This window comes from Bubalus kerabau, chromosome 4, assembly GCF_029407905.1.
Source record: "Bubalus kerabau isolate K-KA32 ecotype Philippines breed swamp buffalo chromosome 4, PCC_UOA_SB_1v2, whole genome shotgun sequence".
Classification (NCBI taxonomy): domain Eukaryota; kingdom Metazoa; phylum Chordata; class Mammalia; order Artiodactyla; family Bovidae; genus Bubalus; species Bubalus kerabau.
Genome location: NC_073627.1, coordinates 124865343 through 124887400, shown reverse-complemented (window position 1 = coordinate 124887400; position 22058 = coordinate 124865343). Strand labels below are relative to the sequence as shown.

General features: G+C 39.2%; 1 long non-coding RNA gene across 3 annotated transcripts in view; it reads left to right on the top strand.

Annotated features, from left to right (window-relative positions):
* Window positions 1-246: 246 nt before the first annotated feature.
* Window positions 247-22058, top strand: part of LOC129650197 (uncharacterized) — a 58017-nt gene continuing 36205 nt past the window's right edge. The window contains exons 1-2 of one of the 3 annotated variants that reach the window (XR_008713680.1): window positions 247-3195; window positions 9155-9247. This is a non-coding gene — a long non-coding RNA (uncharacterized LOC129650197). Of the gene's footprint in view, window positions 3196-9154; window positions 9248-22058 lie in introns of those variants that run through there. The other 2 variants (XR_008713681.1, XR_008713682.1) reach the window with 2 other exon arrangements.

Below are 22058 nucleotides of genomic sequence, written 5' to 3'. Positions count from 1 at the left end.
TTATCATGTCGGCTAAGTAATCGGTCTTTGGGTGTCCCTAAACACCAACCTACAAATAATTTTATTTTCATTTTGGATCAATGTCTTCTAGCCCTTGTCTAACTAACCTGTAGTGATGTCTTTTTAATTAAACCATGCGTGATATGCTCGCCCGGCAGTGGGGCATGCTGAGTGTGCATGCTAGGAATTCCAGATAAGGTGATTATGCTGTTTGTCACTGTCATGATTAATGTGTGGCAGCTGTTGCGACAGCTGTGCCACTGTTTCGTCACAATGCTCTGTTCATCCAGCAAAATTAGCTGTCGCACTCAAAGGCACACACTTGCTGCTGTTTCTTTCTGAAGTCAACACGGAGAAAATCGAGAGGGACTATTACATGAAGTCCATGACAAACAAGAAAAACGACATCTTTATTTTTTTTTCTTTAAATGATGATATAACCTGCCTGCACTGAAAATGCAGATAGCTCACCTCTAGCAAACAAGCTGTCACGAGGAGCCAATCTACCACTAATCTAGCTAACAAGGTCTCAGTATGTGAGGGGTTTGCTTCATAATTTGAATCTGCCTTGTCAGGCAAGCCTTTTAGATGTTACCCAAATTAGCATGGGCTGGAACTGTTACTGCCTGTCAAGGTGGAAAACTGCAAATGCAGAGTTATAATAGGAAGTGGGAGACTGACTCACCCTTTGGGCGTCAGTCAAGTGGAGCAAAATAGGTGCTCTGCCTCCATCTCCCTCCAGACAGTCATCCCTCCTTCCCCACAAAGCCCTGCACCCTAAACTGGGGAAGATGCTTTCAGGAGCTGTCTCCAAATAGAGATATAAATTGTCAGATGAAGGCAGTTATTAATGTTAACCAATATTGTTTCTTACAGAGCCCTAAGACTGGACTATAAAACCACAGAAGACACTGATGTGAAGAGACAGATGGCTACAGTAATAGCATCATTATTCTATAGCTTTGGGTGAAGTGGATACTGCATATGTTCCATAAATTTAAAAGAAAAAAGCCCACGAAGATTGTCTATTCATAACAAAAAAGAAACTTTGTGACATCGGAGACCCTGAGTGCAAAAGAAAGAAAATATGTCATGTCGGATATGTATAACTAATTGAATATGGTATTTTCTCTCTTAAAAATTAAAGGGAGAATGGCTGTGGCTATTACTGTTTTGCAACAAATGATTAGTTCAATTTACTGACAACATATTTAAATTTGCCAATAACTTAACCAGCAAATACAATATGCACTTTTAACAACAGTACTGTTTAAATCAGGCCCATCTGCACTGTCTCTCTTAGGCCTCTTCTCCAAAAACAGCCCTGGAACAGAACGCTGAATTATTTCAAACAATTAGAATGATTACAAAGGAAATGTTACCACCTGCTGCTGACTCTTGGCAGTCATCAGTCAATGAAGGATTTAGAATATTTATCAACAACGACCTAAACTCCTTTTGATTTGCCTCTGATTTCTTCATATGGGAAAAGTAAATTCTTTGAAATTCAAACAAAAGATGGTAGGGATTTAAGGAGTAAAGGTCACTTCAGCACATCAATCCCAGGAAGACCTTGGTGTTCATGGATTAATAAAGAATTGACTTCTCAGGACTTCCCTGGTGGCCCAGGGGCTAAGACTCCATGCTCCCAACGCAGGGGGCCCGGGTTCAATCCCTGGTCAGGGAACTAGGTCTCAGACACTGCAATTAAGACTTCACGTGCTGCAACTAAGGGTTCGCATGGTGTAACTAAAGATCACACCTGTGGAAACTAAAAAAAGATACCACATGATGCAGCTAAGGATCCCGGGTGCTACAACAAAGACATGCCACAGCCAAATTAAAAAATAACAAGAAGAAGAATTGACTTCTCTACAGATATTTGAGGGTTCCTCCTCTTTGGTTTCAAACAAGCTGGAGACAAGACTACAGATTAAGAGGCTCTTAAATTCACCCCCTCCCATGAGCGCACCAAATACAACTAACTGTTGAACAACCACTGATTTAAAAAAGACTGGAATCCATTTTAAAAAGATATTCTACATCTAATGACATAAGAAGAAACCATTAGAATGCAGGAGGTCATGATTTAGCCAAATTTTACCATATCATTCAGGAGGGCAATCCACAAACTGGAAAACAATTATATTGCAGAAATTCACTCACAGTAGTGAGAGCTCTGAGCCCAATGCAGACACCCCAGCCGAGGGGTCTGGCATTAGAAGGAGAAACCCCTGGAGCACTGAGCTTTGAAGGTCAGTAGGGCTTGAGTGCAGGAGCTCCACAGGACTGGGGGATACAGACTCGACCCTCAGAGGGTTCACACAAGGTCCTATGTGCGCTGGGTCCGAGGAAAAAAGCAGTGACTCCACAGGAGGCTGGGGCAGATCTATCTGTCTTGGAAGGTCTCCTAGAGAGGCAGGGAGGCAACTGTAGCTCTCTCTGGAGTCCTAAAAGCTGATGGCAGACACAGAAGGGGCCTGTATGAACTCTGGCTGGAGTCAGAGGCAGATAGTTTGGGCCCCTGTTATGGAGACCTGGCTCCACTCGACAGCCTGTAAGCTTTAGTGTTGGGACGCCGTAGGCCAAACAACAAACGGGTCGGGAACACAGCCCTACCATCAGCTGCTACTGCTGCTGCTAAGTCGCTTCAGTCGTGTCCGACTCTGTGCGACCCCATAGACGACAGCCCACCAGGCTCCCCCGTCCCTGGGATTCTCCAGGCAAGAACACTGGAGTGGGTTGCCATTTTCTTCTCCAATGCATAAAAGTGAAAAGTGAAAGGGAGTCGCTCAGTCGTGTACGACTCTTTGCGACCCCATGGACTGCAGCCCACCAGGCTCCTCTGTCCATGGGATTTTCCAGGCAAGAGTACTGGAGTGGGGTGCCATTGCCTTCTCCGTACCATCAGCAGACAGGCCGCCTAAAAAGACTTTATAAGTCCACAGTCATCTCTAGACACGCCCCTTGACTCAGCCCTGCCCACCAAAGGCCAAGATCTGGCTCCACCTACTAATGGGCGGGCATCAGCACCTCCCACTACGAAGTCTACGCAAACCTCTAGACCAGCCTCATCCACCAGGAGGCAGGCATTAAGAAGGAAGGAAACTACCATCCCGCAGAGTGCGGAACTGACCTGGGTCGGAATCTACTCTGGGACCAGCTAGCTGGCTCTGGGTCTTTCGGTGCTGAGAGGTGAGTATGCTGCTGGGACACATAGGACATCCCCTACACAGGGTCACATAAATAAGTGACTACATGAAGAACTCAGGAAAAGAATGGATGCACAGAGGGAGAAGTTACAAGAAATTTTTATCAAACAGAAAAATGCTAAAAAATCTGGTGGCATGCTTAAATAGATTTCAAATCAGGATAGCTAGGCTTTATTCAACTACACTGGTTGTTTTCTCTGTGGCAGGTGTGTGAGCCCTTGATGATTCTTTTCATTTTTCCTTTCTACCTCAAAGGAGACAAGAACATTGGTTGCCTTACATTATTCTTACCAAGCATATAGCACTGAGCTACTCATTCACAAAGGTTTTTGGATGAAGGAAGTGATAGCCCTTTCCATGTGATAAATGCTCATACATGAATGTTCATGAATTTATAGACAGTATCTTTGTTAACTCTGTTTCTACTCATCCTGAGAACTCCCTGTTGAAAACTACCCATCTTCAAGATCCACCTCCAGTGCTATCTCTTTCATGAAGCATTTGCTGAAATTTTGTCCCCATGTGTTCTTGCCCTTCCTTTTCTCGGGACTCCCATAGCACTTACTGCTTGTTTGTTTGCTTGCTTTAGTCGCCGATGGTATTTGATTGTGAAAGTCGCTCAGTCACGTCCGACTCTTTGTGACCCCATGGACTATAGAGTCCATGGACTTCTCCAGGCCAGAAAACTGGAGTGGGTAGCCGTTCCCTTCTCCAGAGGATCTTCCCAACCCAGGGATCGAACCCAGGTCTCCCTCATTGCAGGCGGATTCTTTACCAGCTGAGCCACAAGCGATTGGGAGATGATTATTTGTGCGCATTTCTTACCTGTGGGCTCCAAAGAGAGCAGGGCAAGATTCACTTTTTCTGAATCTTTTAATTTCTCACAGAATCTAGGATACTATCTCACACAGAGTAGGCCCTTTGGTTCATACTTATGAAGTAAATCACAGTTCTTGCATAACTGAATGCTGAAGAGAGTGTTTGTGTATTGTAGTACCTGTATCAAGTGATGGTAAAGAATTTAGGAGCTATTTAATGTGAGTAACTTTGTATAATTGAAAATAAAATATTTAAACAGACAAATGCTCCCAAGTGATACCAATCAGATCACCTTTAACGTCAACCGATATACCCAGGAGGGATATCAGATTAATGGGACACCTGAAATAACCATCATAAAAGGGCCCTAATTAAAAAAGGTGTTCCAACTATAGAGATAACTTATTCTTTTCTAAAGCCAGGGAAATCTAGAAAACACCTCTGTATATATAGCTGAAAAGGCATCCATATAATCCATAACAAACAGGACACAATTTTTGTGGGAGTTCTGTGGGAGTCAGTTTCTGCAGAAGGCAATTACACTGGAGGATAATGGCGCTTGCAGTGTTCCACAGGTCTGTGAAATTAGCAATTAAGCACAGACGTAGCTAGAACAATAGAAATAGTGTAGATGGGCTGTATGCAGCAATGGCAAGCTAAAACTTTCGAACTCTGCAATTAGAAGATAAACTCTAGCACCAGGGACCTAAAACACCAGGATTAAATGGGGGCGGGCAGGGTGCGGGGGGAGATGTAGGAAGATCTAAAATGATGCGTAATTAGTAGCAGGTAGCAAGAAGAGGGGGGATTCCCTGGCAGCTCAGACTGTCAAGAATCTGCCTACAAGGTAGGAGCTTTCCCTGTGTGCTAACTTGCTTCAATCGTGTCCAGCTTTTTGTGACCCTATGGACTGTAGCCTGCCAGGCTCTTCTGCTGATGGGATTCTCCAAGTAAAATACTGGAGTGGGTTGCCATGCCCTATTCCAGGGGATCTTCCTGACCCAGGGATCGAACCTGCATCTCTTTCGTCTGACGTGCATTGGTAGGTGGGCTCTTTACCACTAGTGCCACCTGGGAAGCCCACAACACTGCTCTGTAACATCCCTGGTCACATGATGCTGTGATCACTCACCTAGAGCCAGACACCCTGGAATACGAAATCAAGTTGGCCGCACTATGAACAATGCAGGTGGAAGTGATGGAATTCCAGTTGAGCTATTTCAAATGCTAAAAGATGATGCTGTGAAAGTGCTGCACTCAATATGCCAGCAAATTTGGAAAGCTCAGCAGTGGCCACAGGACTGGAAAAGGTCAGTTTTCTTTCCAATCCCAAAGAAAGGCAATGCCAAAGAATGCTCAAACTACTGCACAACTGGACTCATCTCACACACTAGTAAAGTAATGCTCAAAATTCTCCAAGCCAGGCTTCAGCAATACGTGAACCGTGAACTTCCAGATGCTTAACCTGGATGTAGAAAAGGCAGAGGGACCAGAGATCAAATTGCCAACATCCGTTGGATCATCAAAAAAGCAAGAGAGTTCCAGAAAAACATCTACGTCTGCTTTATTGACTATGCCAAAGCCTTTGACTGTGTTGATCACGAAAAACTGTAGAAAATTCTTAAAGATTTGGGAATACCAGACCACCTGTCCTGCCTCCTGAGAAATCTGTATGCAGGTCAAGAAGCAAATGTTAGAACTGGACACGGAACAACAAACTGGTTCCAAATTGGGAAAGGAGTTTGTCAGGGCTGTATATTGTCACCCTGCTTATTTAACTTATAGGCAGGGTACATCATGTGAAATGCTGGGCTAGATGAAGCAAAGCTGGAATCAAGATATATGTATATCAATAATCTCAGATATGCAGATGACACCACAATTACGGCAGAAAGCAAAGAAGAACTGAAGAGTCTCTTGATGAAAGTGAAAGAGGAAAGTGAAAAAGTTGGCTTAAAACTCAACATTCAGAAAACTAAGATCATGGCATCTGGTCCCATCACTTCATGGCAAATAGACGGGGAAACAATGGAAACAGTGTCAGACTTTATTTTGGGGGGCTCCAAAATCAATTCAGATGGTGACTGCAGCCATAAAATTAAAAGACGCTTGCTTCATGGAAGAAAAGTTATGACCGACCTAGATAGCACATTGAAAAGCAGATACATTACTTTGCCAACAAAGGTCCGTCTAGTCAAGGCTATGGTTTTTCTAGTAGGCATGTATGGATGTGAGAGTTGGACTATAAAGAAAGCTGAGTGCCGAAGAATTGATGCTTTTGAACTGTGGTGTTGGAAAAGACTCTTGAAAGTCCCTTCGACAGCAAGGAGATCCAACCAGTCCATTCTGAAGGCAGTCAGTCCTGAATATTCATTGGAAGGACTGATGTTGAAGCTGAAACTCCAATACTTTGGCCACCCAAGGCTGGGAAAGATTGAAGGCGGGAGGAGAAGGGGGCGACAGAGGATGAGATGGTTGGATGGCATCCCCGACTCAATGGACATGAGTTTGAGTAAGCTTCGGGAGTTGGTTATGGACAGGGAGGCCTGGTATGCTGCAGTCCATGGGATCACAAAGTGTCAGACATGACTGAGGGACTGAACTGAACTGAACATCCCTGAAGAAGGAAATGACAAGCCACTCTAGTATTCTTCCCTGGAGAAGTCCATGGACAGGGGAGCCTGGCTGGTTATATAGTCTATGGCGTCTCAAAGAGTTGGACAGGACTGAGCCACTTACACTTTCACTTTTCATGAAGAGGACCCAATTTAAATCTGTCAGACATTAGGCAGAATTATTTCTGGTTAGGGAGAATCAATAAGTACCAGAACCCAATGAACTTAACCCTTAATTTTGTTCATTTTAGTTAACTTGTTAATAACCTGAACATTTTATCTCATTGTGAGGACTGGGTTTTCTTCCTGAAAGTCACTCTTTTAATACATACCATGTTAACCTTTTGTAACACTTCCAATAAAACCTCTAGTTCTGGGGACTTTTGTTTCCACTTGATATTGAGAGGGTTCCCTTCTTACCCTCAGAGCAATAATACCTTGGGTCTACCATCTTAGTCCAGTGATTCTCAGACTTTCCTGCACATTGGAATAATCTAGGGAACTTTAAAAAATACTTATCTGTAGATTCCCACCTGCAGATATTCTGATTTGATTGGTCAGAAATCCAGATTGGACACTGCTTTTTCTAGAAGCTTTGTAGGGAATTCTAATTTATAGCCAATGTTGGAAACTATTGCTAAAGCTGAATGCCTTTTTACCATTCATGTGCATACAAACCATTTGAAGATTTTGTTGAAATGCAGATATTGATTCAGTGAAGTTGGAGGGTGGAGTCTGACATTTCCAATAAGCTTCTTTGTAATGCTGACACTCCTGATCTACAGACAACAATTGGATAGCAGTTATCTGGATGAGTCTCACTCCTACAAGTAAATGTCTATTTTGTTGTCCACATCTGGGATTTATGGCAACAATTAAATGTAAAAATTTATGTTTATGGTCATAGTCAGACATTCTTTAAAATTATACCCCAGCTAAATCTGAGTGCCGGGCACAGTTAAAGTAATAAGGAAAGGAAATTGGGGAGAGGATGCCTTAAAAATAAAGATTTGTAGATATGCAGTTATACTCATGTTCCCTTCATCAGAAGTGGTTTGCTTTCTTAATGAGTTTTTTTTTTTTTAGTTTAGTTAGAAACACAGATTCTTTCCCCACACATATGCAGGACACTATAACACACATTATTTTATTTGATTGCAGTCATGTTAATGCTTTCAGTATTATGTGACAGTTCTATTGTATTATAAGAACAGAAAACTAACCTGATGGTGTATTGGTATGGATTTTGGGACAATCCCATCAATTCCCAATCTTGATTTAAGATATTCTTCCTTTGATCACTAGATTTCTCTTAAATATAAAGTTAGATAAATGCAAGTAGACTTTCAAAAAATGCCCATTGATGATTAAGAGAATTTCAGAGATATGATTTGAATGGACATAACTTTTGTAAATTTCTTTTTTGCATAAGGAGAATGAGGAGGCACATGGGGAAATATGCTCATCTGGTCACCACTTCACAAGAGAATGAAAAGAAATGTCTTTCATATTTCATACCACTCATGTACTAGCATTACCCTTCCTCCAGGGACCCATGGGCCAAATCTGGGTTCAGTGTCTGCTTCTGTACAGCCCACGAGCTAAGAATGGCTTTTCTTTTTTTAAGTGGTGGGGAAAAAATCAAAAGAAAAATAATGTTTAATGATGTGAAAGTCATATGAAATTCAAATTTAAGTGTCCATAAATAAAGTTTTATTGGGACACAGACGTGCTCATTTGCTTGTGTGCGAAGGCTGTTTTGCGCTACAACAGCAGAGTTGAACATTTGAGACAGAGACCACGGTGCCCACCAAGTCTAAAATATATCTTTCTCTGGCTCTTTATGGAAAAAGCTTGTTGACTCCTACTCTAGAGATACACTCATTTTTATTCATTCTTACTTGAAACTGAAGATGTGCTTTGTTTCGCAGATTATATTGTGTTTTCAAATGTTGCTGCTTTATCCTGTGTGCCCATGCAAGTGTGTGTGTATGTGTGTGTGTGAAAGTAAACAAACATATACACACTCATTCATTTTATTCTACCGCCTCACTTCTGCTTTGACAATCAGGAAGTCTGAGCAGCATCCACTTCAGAATTAACTTTATTTGCTTTCCATAGACACACAAAATAGAATTCTTTAAAAAGGGAACCAAACCTTAAAAGTAAAAACAATCACCTTTTCCTATTTCATGCTGCCTATTCTGACCTGGCTCCTAGAAGCTGGGGTCTCAAACATATGCTACAACTTTTCTCCTAGGTTTCTGTGTGGAGAGCATTCCAAAAGGGAACAGATCTTTCTCTTGTTCCAATTTTCTATCAAAAAGTCTTGTGGCCAGGAAATAGAAAATGTTAAAATCTCTGAGCACATATTAGAGAGAACTGGGATAACCACTTAAGCCCACAGAAGGGTTTTCTTGGTTGTTTTTGTTTTTTAAATTTAAACAAAAAGCAGTCAGATTATTAGCCTTGATAAAGAAGAAGAATTTCTATTTTTCTTTCCTCTAGGAAATGGCAGTATAAAAAGAATACCCTCTGGACATGCATGAAAAGAAAGGGGAGAGGAAAAAGAAGGAATAAATACCTCAAGCTTTCCTGTTACTTGTTAAGAGTTTGTAGATGGAGCTATACAGATAACATATATGTTAAAGGCACTGAGTTTCAGAAGGGACATTCATTTCTTTTGCAAAGATATTCTAGAACTATGACTAAATGACTTAGGAGAGAAAGACATAAAGATGTCAAGATTCTGGCACCTTTGACAGCAAAATGGAGAGGTTGTGGTAGAAGGAAAGTGAAAACCCAAACTCTAATCCTCAGTTACAATGCCCCTGTCCTGCAGTGGACAAGGCCCCTAATCATTCTGAGTCTCAGTTCCTGATATTTTAGAAGGATTATAGTGCTTCTTCAACTTGCCTCCAGAGGCTGTACTGAGACTTAATATATGTTAATTGCATTTTGTTGATTGTAGAGATTTAATCCCTTTTAAGAGACTGTTTTTATCACCACTTGTGTCCTGAACTTTATTTCATTGCTCAATCAGTTTCCTTTCAGTGCTCACAAAAACAGAACTTTTAAATTCACTCTCTATTTTGTAGCAGAAATTTTATTTCCTCATGTCTACAAAAAATATAAATAAATAAAAAAGACTCAGGCACAATTCTTCTCAGCCCTTATTTCAAGACAAGGTACCTGGGGGTTCCTGACTGGACCTATTACTCCACAGGTCACCATGTTCCCAGAACACAATAGAAACAATATTCTGGAAACAAAACAAAACAAACCCCATTCTGTAGTTCCCCAAATTCTCCAATTTAAAAGTGGCACTTATAGTCTCATTTTGCCACAATTCTCAAATGAATGGAAATTGGAGGGCAATCAAGTAAAAGTAATAATGTTGTTTAGTCACTAAATTGTGTCCAGCTCTTTGCAACCCCATGTACATGCAGAAATACAGGCCTAAAGTAATCTCCTATCTACTGTAGGTATCATTTATGGCCATGAACTATTATTATTATTTTCTCTGAAATCAGTGGTGCTTTATTTCTTTTCTGTTGTTGTTGTTGCTGTTGTTTACATCCAGGTGCAGAAGATAACATAACTGCTATCAGGAAAAATAATATCTTGAAATAACACAACATGATATGAAAAGGAACCACATGAATCCACTTGTAATATAATATTATGCTTTTTATTTAGGTAAATACAGAAATCATTACCAATTTTTCATATAAGAAAGTGGACTTCCTGAGGTTAAGCAGCACTTCCAAAATTATAGCAACTTTGTATAAATCTGATCCTTGAATTCTGCAATGCTTACATAGTCTTATAATCTGTTCCTTCAGTGCTTAGTAGAAATATTCATTCATTCAAATACTCACAAAATATGTGCCACACACCTACTACGTCTTGGGCCCTGCTTGTTTCTGGGGACTTACTGGGGAGAGTCATGGCCTCTTATGTCTAACGGATGTGGACCTTCCATCCTACACATAATACTACCCCTGACACTGCTTTGGATCAAAGGTGTCCTGGAAAAGACAGAACTCAAGCACAGACTGCACTCTTTGCTCTCTGAGGCCCCCTCCCCCTGTCATGCCCCACCCTTGGCAAAGATTCCTACTGCCCCTTGAATACAAGATGAGGCTAAATTCATCATGTTTCAGAGAATAAATGTTTGTGTTCTAAATAACTTATTTTATACTGTAACTACCTATTTTTCAACACCTGGGGAATTATTCCTACTACTGTTATCCTAATAAGGCTACAATAATACTAGATTCTGTCAGAAATGCCTCACACAAAAGACGTTAGTGTTCAATAATAGAGAAAAGATAAAATAAGATATGGCCTGTTCTCTCACCATACCCCTCGGCAGGCATTACAATCCATGATAACATGAAAAATGTTTGAATCATAGTAACTTGCTTCACCAGCCTGGACATATAAACACAGCCACATCCTTTTTATTATTCTAATTAATCACTTACAAACCCACATGCCTATATTGGCAGGCAGCTTTTTATCCCAAGTCACCTGCGATCACAATTATTCAGCCAGAGGATTCCCACCATTCTTCTCAATGAGAGGGAAAACCACTAATAAAACTACCCTGCTGGCACTGTCACAAGGGGACTGAAGCTGAATGAGACTCCCACAGCGACAGTGTGACCTGTGGACCTTTAGACTCCTAGGGCCACCCCACTGTTGCCAAGTCCTGACTCTTGTACCAGGCTGGCAAGGCCTAAGGACAAATGAAGGCTTAGCACAAGACCTGCCAAGGCCAGACCTATCCTCAAACCTTGCTGAAGCCCAAACTTACTTTCTCTTGTCATGTTTTCCCATCTGTCACTACTGTGGTTCTTTCCTGTCAGGGAGCCTCAGCCAAGGACACTGTGGTTTCCTCCAAATTTGTCTAATGTCAAATCTTACAGAGAAGGGGGTGGAGTCTTAGTCTCTTCACTCTCACAGGGCTTAACTTTTTAAACTATTTTTTAAATAAGTAGTTTACTTAACGATCAATTCTTTCTGAACTAGCTAATATAATAAGCAATAGAATGTTCCTTATTTTTATGACTGTTCATGTCTTTTTCATTATTTAGTCACAGGGAAAAACTATACAGTTTGAATTTGCCTGTGGCTGAGTAGTTTGGTAAACTCATACTTGGCATAAGCATTAGTCAAACAGCACATGAATTGTTTGCATAATGGAAAAATAAATATTCTTGACATTATTAATCAAAACGTCTCATGCAGTTTGCAACTTAGAGTCCAAGTTTTGGGGGACACAACTCAAAAATCTATGATCCTGCTTGCTACAAGACACACAAACTATGGCTAGATCATCAGGCAGCTTCTGAAATAGAAGGAATATAAGGTTGTTGAAAAGTTGAAATTAAAATGTTAACCAAAACTGAGTAACAGAAGGTAGGTTATAACAATATGGTCACAATATTTCTCTTTTTAGTATAAATGAATACATTTTTACTTCACAGAATTTCACAGGAGGAATCTGCATCAAGTGGTGAAAATTCTAAGAACAATAACAACAACAAAACCCATTGAGAAGAGTGCTAATGATACAATAAATGTAGGCTCTGCAGAAGCCTTTTATGGACATTATCTTATTTGTTACAATATTGGATGTATGTTAGTATCACATGATAAAACTGATAATTTTTTAAAAAACGCATTCACCTAGTTGGTCAACAGTAACTTGGGTTCTCTGCCTCTAATTTCAGAACTTTTTCCTACTTAAATCTTAATATAAGAAAATTAATATAAGAAATATATGAAAATATAAGAAAAAAATCTTAATATACAAAATACAGAGTATAAAAACCTACATGCCCATTAGAAATTTTAAATAAAATATGCTATCTCAATGAAATTCTTAATAGCAATGTCCTCAGTCTAATAGCCATTAATAATACTCCTAAAAAGTCATGAAACTTGTCTTAATTCAGGTTCCCCCAGAAGCAGACCCTGAGAAAAGGATTCAAACGCAAGTAGTTTATTTAGGAGGTGACCCAGGAAACAATAGTAGGGAAATAGAGTAGTGAAACAAAAAAAGGAGAGGAAAAGATGGAGGAAAAGGGAAGGAAAAGATGGGAAGAGAGAGTGAAAGATAAGGAGAAGAAAGTCAGTAAGTATGTGTTATCAAACCAGTTACCGCTGTGGGCAACTAGAGCTTAATCTCCCTGGGGACCTTGAGGAAGCAGTATAGAACACACTCCAGAATGATCTCAACCGAAGGACAAGAAGCCAAGTATTTATCCATCAACATCCTTTCTGTCATTGGCTTGGGACTCCTTCCAGAAGCATTATGTTTACAGATAAAGCTTTGTCTTCATGTAAGCCAATCTGTGACAGGAAAAAAGACCTCTGGCTGGTGCTTGCCATAACAGTCTTCAGCACAGAGTGAATGTCAGAAGATTCTGGAAGATATAGCCAGAACATTGAAATCATGTGCTACATCACCTAGTTTAGGCAACTTTATCTGGGTGAACATGTATATAGCATTCATATAGAAGCATTTTGCATACTGGTCTATGACTTGGGTTTCATTACTATCCCCATTTTTCAGATGATAAAACTTAGGCACAACGAGGTTAAATGACCCATCTATATATATAGCACCTCTACTATGGCCAAGGCTGGTCAGCCAACATGAAGAACAGTGAAGGGGTTTTGGAAGAGCCTGTCACGAGGGCTCAGAGAGAAGGTGTGATATCTCCTTCCTCACTGACTCCAAAGAAAGTAGCCTCTGATGTCTGTGGCCTTTGTTACTGCAGGTCAGCCAAGATACACAGACTGAATCAGGAAAGGAAGACCTGCAGAGAGTCATTTCCCAATCATCTGCCTCCCACTTGGTGTCCACACATAAACCTCTAGATTTCCTTCCAAAAATTCTTTTTTGGAATCCAGATAGTCCAGCAGTCATTTTGAGATGCCATAATTTTCACTAACAATTTCAATCCTATGAGCCTCTAAACCTGTATCTCCATGATGCTGTAGTAGCCGAGGGATGGAATCAACTTGACAAGGAACTGAGAGCAAAGAGGCAGTTGAGCTCTATTTCAACTGATTGTATAACTGTCAAAAGCACAGTGTTAGACAGACGGTAAATTAGCTACTTAGAGAGGTTCTTTCAGTCTTTCAGGCCACTGAAGCATTAAAACCTCTATAAACATCTACCAGACAATGTTGTAAATTCTTGTGAAACTCTACTTTTAGCATAATTTTAAGAAAATCACTTATTCTAGGTAACCTAATTAAAACACTAGTAAGTCATACCAGGCTTCTATAAGACTATGAGCCTGAGTACCTGTCTGAGTTTGGTAAACAAAATTTGAAATTGAATTTAATAGGTTTAGACACTAAGCACTCCCTGCCAATTCTTTCCAATTAAACAGAAAATAGAAACAGATGAGGAATCAATCAAAATAAAATGAAACAGCTTTGATCACTTTGGGCCCATTTGAGAATGGGCCCATTGTTGTCTTATCCTATGGCATTATCAAATTCTTCCTGAGACAAACTAGAAAAGCAGAACGGGCTCATATTTCTTTAGCAGAATAGCAGGGGAGAGGGGTCTTAATTATATTTAATTCTTCCCCATTTTAAGAACATTATGGGCATGATTGTGTTCCCACCTCTTTTAAGCAGTAACATAAGTATGTGTGTGTGCTAAGTTGCTTCAGTTGTATCCAATTATCCAACTTTGTGACTCTGTTGACTGTAGCCCACCAGGCTCCTCTGTCCATGAGATTTTCCAGGCAAGAACACTGGAGTGGGCTGCCATGGCCTCCTCCATGAGATCTTCCCAACCCAGGGATCGAACTCACATCCCTTATGCACTAGCACCACCAGGGAAGCCCTAATATAAGTATACACACACCAAAAAAAAAAAAAAAAAAAAAAACCTGGAAGATACATCAGATGTTTTCTTTCCACTACACTGCATTTTTGAATTCAGTAAATCTCTTTCTATTGTAAATTTCTTAGAAATCCTGAAAACTGCTTTCACAATTCCCATGTGGGTGGGTAGAGAATCAACATAATGCCAAGATTAAAGCCTTCATGCATTTCTTCTTCATTATTTTTAGGTTACTAGGGCAATATGTCTTCCTATGCTTAGCACAGGGAAAGCTTTCCATATATACATGTTAGGCATAGTAGAATAGCAGAAGAGGATAGAACTCTTAGCATTTCAATTTCAATTGAACTGCTACAATTTTCCAGCCATTGTGACTTAACATCTCTGATAATAATACCTACCTCATAAAATTACACTGAGGATTCAGTGGCATGCTATAGTTGGCTCTTACAGATTGTGAGAAACAAATGCGGGCATCTTTTTTAAATTTGGCGTGCAGTGGCTTCACTTGGTAGCCTGAAATCAGCCATGGTGAGAACACTGGCTGTAAAACTAAAAATTACAGCTTCCAACCTCCTAGAGACCTGGTTTACTAGCTCATTACTGAAAATTATGTAACATGCAGACTGTTTAACAGAGTATCCAAATGCTTTCCTCTTTCCTTTCCTGTCCTGAAGTTTGCAAAGATGGCTTTACTTCTATATCTAGAATATTCTTGTAACAATCTCTCTTTATAATCAGTCATTTGTTAAGGATTTGCTCTTGCTGGTGTTTCTGACAATATACGAAGCTATTTGTTAGGATGACCTTGATTAGAATGTAAATAACAAGTGAAACTCTGCTCTAGTATTTTGATCTCTGATGCGTTGCTTAAGCAGAGGTGACAAATGCTGCATTTGAGTTTTTTAATTGTCTAGGTTCTAATGAGTCGCTGGCACTTTCTGTTTAGCCTCAAGTGGCATCTACCCCCACAAAGTTCTCCTTTTAATCAAAGGATTCACTCAAGAAATCACAGCACCCTGCTGCAGCAGTTGGGAATATATTCCCAATAGACATATAAAAAGGTACTAAAATTATGTGATAGTGCAATTCAACATATCACATTAGATAAAAATGAAATCTGTGACATAGAAGTTACCATAGATTCGGTGGAGTGGAACCAACTGCTATCCCAGGAGGTGCTATAATTGGAAGGCTGACTTTCTAATAATGTGCAGGGAGGGGTGTGGTAGGAATATAAAGGCATCAGAGGTTCTCTTTCTCCTGTTGACTAAGATGAGAGTGCTTCATGAAACCCTATAGGATATCTGTCTTCCTCCGGACACATAAGATCATAAATGGTGTAGAATTCTACTCTGTAAAAAAATATTGGAGATATTCTTATGATTGATTACCCTTATCATCTTTCTGGAGATGCTACCAGAAAGATGAAATTTTTATATATAGTCTCTCATTTAACACAACAACATAATAAACTAGGTTATATCACACAGATATAACCTTATGTTACCAAACAGATGAAATTCCATCTCACGGATACTTTGGAGTCATTCTTTAACAAAAAAATTATTTATTTATTTTGGCTGCAGTGGGTCCTAGTTACAGCTCGCGGGACCTTAGTTGAAGCATGCAAACTTCTTAGCTACAGCATGTGGGATCTAGCTCCCTAATCCTGGGCTCCCTGCATTGGGAGCCCAGAGTCCTACCTACTGGACCACCAGAGAAGTCCCTGGAGTAATTCTGGTAAACAGTAATACAGCACCCTATGTAAAGAAGAATGACATATTTGTCAAAAGACTGTGCCCCGTGTCTTAATTCTGCTATTTGCATTTGACCTTGGGCAACTCCATGATTTTTGTAAAAATCAATCTTTTCCTCTCTAATGGAAGCATCCATATAGGATCAATATGTGGGCAAATACTGAAAATATGTCCTATATCTAAAACACTGTACTAAGTGTAAAAGCCTATTACTGCTTGGACATTCTTGGTCACATCCTATCAAAAATAAGAGTTTCTGATACAGAATATCTAATTTGGCATTAATAATAAGCCAAACCACATATCTCAGAAATCATTTTGTATTATTAAACCATGGAGCAAAGAAGAAGGTGACATTCCTAGCAACTGAGAGCTAGGCCCACTGGATTTTATTACAAGTTTCAGTATATATTAGTTATGTGACCTTAGGCAATTTATTTACCTCTCTAAAACCCTAGTTTCCTTTTCTTTCAAATGAGAATAATGATTTGTTGTTGTTTAGTCACTAAGTTGTGTCTGACTCTTTTGTGACCCCATGGACTGTAGCCTATTAGACTCCTCTGTCCATGGGATTTCCCAGGCAAGAATACTGGAGTGGGTTTCCATTTCCTTCTTCAGTGGATCTTTCCAACCCAGGGATGGAACATGTGTCTCTTGCATTGGCAGGCAGGTTCTTTACCACTGAGCTACCTGGGCAGGATTATGATATAACCTCACTTACTATGTTGTTGTGTTAAATGAGAGAATATATATAAAATTGATTGGAACCAGAGATAGTTCTCAATAAATGTTATAATGTTTTTGTTTCTGCTGCTGCTATTATTATTTGTATTTTGAAAGTATCTAGGCAGAAATAGGAACTCAGTCCAGTATTTTTGCTTGGAGAATCCCATAGACAGAGGAGCCTGACAGGCTAGAGTCCATGGGATTGCAAGGGTTGGACATGACTTAGCAACTAAACCACCAAACCAGGCAGAAAAATATTTCTAATACTGAGGATAAGAATCCTTAGAGTAAGCTAAAAGAATCTGACAAGGAGGCACTGATTCTTAAACTTCAGAATTTAAATTAATGGTGCATGGCAGTAGCTAGCTTTGGCCCATAAAGTAGAGCAAACCAGTCTCATTTTTCTCTAGGCTCTTTCTCTTAAACTTTCTTCCATTTAAACGATGAGAAATGCCAGTGGGAACTCAGATATACTCCTGTCTGAGCTCTTCTCCTGGAAGTGATGAGGCCCTAAGAGGTGAGATTCTTTACTTCCTTGGGACTTAGTCTCATGGACTTTAAAACAGACACTTGGAAAGATGCTCTCCAACATCCAAGGTTAAGGATGGAGATAGTTTTAATGACCATAGCCACAGAGCATAAAAAGGGGGAAAGCAATTTTTAAGTCCCAAGCAAAGGTACACCAGGAAAAAAGGGACAGTTCATAATACTAAGTCCAGGAAGAAAGAAAGACAAAGACTAGAAACAGAGTAGAAACCAAAGGTAAAGTAAGCTTGTATGCCACTGTGGAAAGGCAGGATAGAAGAAGTTTAGGAAATTAAAAAAAAAAAACCTGAAGCCATAAAAACAAGATAGCTTTTAAGGATAACTACGCCTCTTGGTGAGGAAACAGAAATGATTCACTCTCTTGTTTTGAGGATGGGGATAAGAAACAATCAGAAAATTTCAAGCTTAATATTTCTTTTTCTTCTACCAAGGGAAAAAAACAGGCTATCTCTTAGGAAAATATGTTTTTGCATGTAAGACCAATCACTGGACCAATCTCAGAAAGTTCTAGTATTTTATTAATAGGGAACCCAAGCCTTTCTATGTCCAAGATAGACCCAGGTTTAACCACTTTAAAGGTACATAAGTCAACCTGGACTCTAGAATAGCAATTAGAAGTGATCACAGAGTAGAAAAGTGGTTGTTAGGGGTTGAGGTGGGAGTGGGGGAAAGTGAGAGAGGTTGGTAAAAGGATACAAACCTTCAGCTACAAGATAAGTAAGGTCTGAGGATCTAATGTAAAATATGGTGACTACAACTGGTAACACTAGCTGAAATTTGCTACAACATTAAAACTTAAATGTTTTCACCAAAAATACACACACACACACACACACACACACACATTGGAGATAACAGACATTCTAATTAACTAGATGGGAGGAAAATCTTTTCACAATGCATACATATTATCAAATAGCAAAAAAAGTGACCACAACTCTTAATATGTGAAAAAGCATGCCATAGTGTAAAAGAATCAGTGTGCTTTAGTACAATGCCTAACAAAGTAGAAGTGCTTGCTACTGTATTTTTTTTTAATCTTTAAAAAAAGCTAAAAAACTGTGAACAAAAAAAAATTTCAACCTACTTCCTAACATCAATCTTGACTCTTCCTTAAGAATCAAAATTCTAAAAAAAACAAAATATCATTATTGGAAGAAAAATCAGCAAGTATTTCCAATCCCTAGGTCAAGAAGAAAGCATTTGCCATGTGTCTGAAATAACCTTGGCTCATTCATTGTAAAGCACAGTGCTTATTAATGAAATGTGTCAACAGCAAGCTGCATTTGGAAGAGAGCACTCTGTGACTGGAGGCTAAAATTTGTGTTACAATCATTTTTTTCTTGCAATTTTCCAAGATTTCCAGGATTTACTCAGGCTCTCCATAATAAGATTATAGCTTTCTTGGGGGATTTCAATGTTTTCATTCATGATCTTTCATGAAATGAGGCATGCCTTAAGAAGCAGGGACTGTAAATGTTACTAACAATTACATACCCTTTTAAAAGGGGGTTCTCTGGTGGCTCAGTGGTAAAGAATCCACCTACCAACACAGGTGACTCAGGAGACCACAGGAGACACTGGTTCGATCCCTGGGTTGGGAAGAGCCCTTGGAGAAGGAAATGGCAATAGATTTCAGTATTTTTGCCTGGGAAATCCCAGGGACAGAGAAGTCTGGTGGGCTACAGTCCTTGGGGTCCACAAAGAGCTGGACACAACTTGGTAACTGAACAACAATAACTCTTTTAAAAAAACATAAGTATATGTCTTATTCTTATTTATTAAGATTATTTTTGGATGTGAGCCATTTTTAAAGTTTTTATTGAATGTGTTACAATATTGCTTCTGTTTTATGTTTAGGTTTTTTAGGCCATGAAGCATGTGGGATCTTAGCTCTCTAACCAGGGATAGAACCTACACCCCCTGCATTGGAAAGCCAAGTCTTAATCACTGGACTGTCAGGGGAGACTCTATACCTTATTCTTATTTAAACAAAATTCAATCCATGTTTTGGTGAAACGGCAATTATTTTGCCAATTACAACTATTTGGTATGTTAAAAAATAATGAAGTTTGCTCTATGGATTCCTTTTTATTATCATGCTGCTGAATTCTAGATAAGAGGAGAAAAGGCAACCTAGAAAATAGAATATTTGAGCTATGAAAGGAATATTAGAACTCATATTTCCATATTTCTATTTCATGAAACTAAGCCTAAGAGAATTGATGCTTTTGAACTGTGGTGTTGGAGAAGACTCTTGAGAGTCCCTTGGACTGCAAGGAGTTCCAACCAGTCCATCCTAAAGGAAATCAGTCCTGAATATTCATTGGAAGGACTGATGTTGAAGCTGAAACTGCAATACTTTGGCCACCTGATGCAAAGAGCTGACTCATTTGAAAAGACCGTGATGCTGGGAAAGATGGAAGGCAGGAGGAGAAGGGGATGACAGAGGATGAGATGGTTGGATGGTGTCACCCACTCAATGGACATAAGTTTGAGTAAACTCTGGGAGTTGGTGATGGACAGGGAGGCCTGGCGTGCTGCAGTCCATGGGGTCACAAAGAGTTGGACATGACTGAGCAACTGAACTTAACTGAACTGAAGCCTAAGAGAAGTAAAGTGACTTACCCAAGGCCTCAGAACTATTAAAAGGAGGAGAAATGAGCAAAGTAGGAGCAGATCATAGTTAAATAATAGCCACTGTTACATGCTGATATAATGATTAATTTTGTGAAAACTTACTATGGCCATGTTATGTTTTCTCGTCATAAAGCAATTAAATTAGAAATTAATTGCAGAAAGTAGAAAATCACCAAATGTTTTGAACTTATGTAATATGCTAATAAATAGACTATATGTTAAAGAAATCAACTGAAAAGAAAATACTTTGAACTAAATGAAAATTTATAAAAATGTATATGAAAGCCCTTAGAATGCAGTGAAAACCTGTGTTTGAAGAAAAAGCTAAAAACCTATTACCTAAATCACCTCCCTAAAAAGCAATCAAAAGAACAGTAAATTAAATACTTCCCAAAAGCAAAAGAAAGATAATAATAAGAATAAATGAATGAATGAAGACATGAACAATGAAGAAAATAAAAACAGAATAGAAAAGATCAGGAAGTCAAAAGTTTTATTCTTTGAAAGGAATTATGAAATTTATAAACATCAAGAGTGAAGATAAGAAAGAAAAAGGTAGAAAAGAACCAATAATAGAAGAGAAACATGGGACAGCATTATAGTCCCTACAGAATCAAAAAAAGAAATAATAAGGGGATTCTCTGAAAAACTTTACCAAAAAATTTGAATATTTAGATGAAATCAATAAATTCATACAAAATAAAGCTCTTATAACTGACAAAAAGAAAATATGAAAATTTCATATTTATGAAAGAATTGAATCTGTAACAAAAATTCTTCCTAATGCTTATAAGTAAATAACACCTATTTTATACAAATTCTTTAAGAGAGTATAAAGAGGAAAAACTTGCCAGCCCAGGATGAAGTTTATTATCAAAATCTGATAAGAAAAAACAAGATTATAAAATTGTTGTCCAATCTCTGGAGTATTGATACTAAATCCTAATCAAAATATTAGCAAATTAAGTCCAGTTATACAAAGATGGATAATATATTGCAATGAAATCAAGGTTGTTTAGCATATATGAAAAAAAATCACTTTTTAAAAAATTTTCTTCTAAAGACCATGAACAGGCACTTTATAAAAAATGATAACAAATAAACATAAAAGGTCTTGACATAATTATTCATCAGTTCAGTTCAGTTCAGTTCAGTCACTCAGTCATGTCCGACTCTTTGCGACCCCATGAATCGCAGCACTTCAGGCCTCCCTGTCCATCACCAACTCCCGGAGTTCACCCAGACTCATGTCCATCGAGTCAGTGATGCCATCCAGCCATCTCATCCTCTGTTGTCCCCTTCTCCTCCTGCCCCCAGTCCCTCCCAGCATCAGAGTCTTTTCCAAGGAGTCAACTCTTCGCGTGAGGTGGCCAAAGTACTGGAGTTTCAGCTTTAGCATCATTCCTTCCAAAGAAATCCCAGGGCTGATCTCCTTCAGAATGGACTGGTTGGATCTCCTTGCAGTCCAAGGGACTCTCAAGAGTCTTCTCTAACACCACAGTTCAAAAACATCAATTCTTCAGCGCTCAGCCTTCTTCACAGTCCAACTCTCACATCCATACATGACCACAGGAAAAACCATAGCCTTGACTAGATGAACCTTTGTTGGCAAAGTAATGTCTCTGCTTTTGAATATGCTATCTAGGTTGGTCGTAACTTTCCATCCAAGGAATAAGCGTCTTTTAATTTCATGGCTGCAGTCACCATCTGCAGTGATTTTGGAGCCCCCAAAATAATTATTCATCGGAGGTATGTAAATTAAAACTACAGTGAGCTGTCACAACATCCTTAGAGAGGAAAGACTAAAAGGGCTGATTTAATATGAAGAGCTCCTGAGGACGTGGAGCAACTGGAACTCTTA